Consider the following 433-nt stretch of genomic DNA (forward strand, 5'->3'; position numbering starts at 1 on the left):
TAGGTTAAGTTTGCCTAAATCCTTCTCTGCTCATTCAACATCAATTCGGGTTCAACAAAAACAATGGAGCAAGGTCGCACAAAAAGGGTCAAAACTACAGCCAACAGTGTACGAAGAACGGAAGCCGGTTCATCATCCACTCGAGACCGCAATGACCCATATTACTCACTCATCTTGCAAGAAACCCGTTTGGCTAAATTCCAAGGACTCAAACCCACGTACGTAAGATATGTCGATTTAACCTGGTTGGCGGAACAGAACTTTAGTTTCCCGCATGATATGGAGGCTCAGGGAGCCGTTCAATTTCTGGAATTAAAGGGACAAGTTTACCCTGCTCTAGTTAGGGAAATTTTATGCGAATTTTAGATATAAGGATGAAAAATCCAGGTCCATAATTTCTGGTAAATTGTTTGAGATCAATGATGAACTGTTT

Source organism: Lupinus angustifolius, chromosome LG18 (genome assembly GCF_001865875.1).
Source record: "Lupinus angustifolius cultivar Tanjil chromosome LG18, LupAngTanjil_v1.0, whole genome shotgun sequence".
NCBI lineage: Eukaryota > Viridiplantae > Streptophyta > Magnoliopsida > Fabales > Fabaceae > Lupinus > Lupinus angustifolius.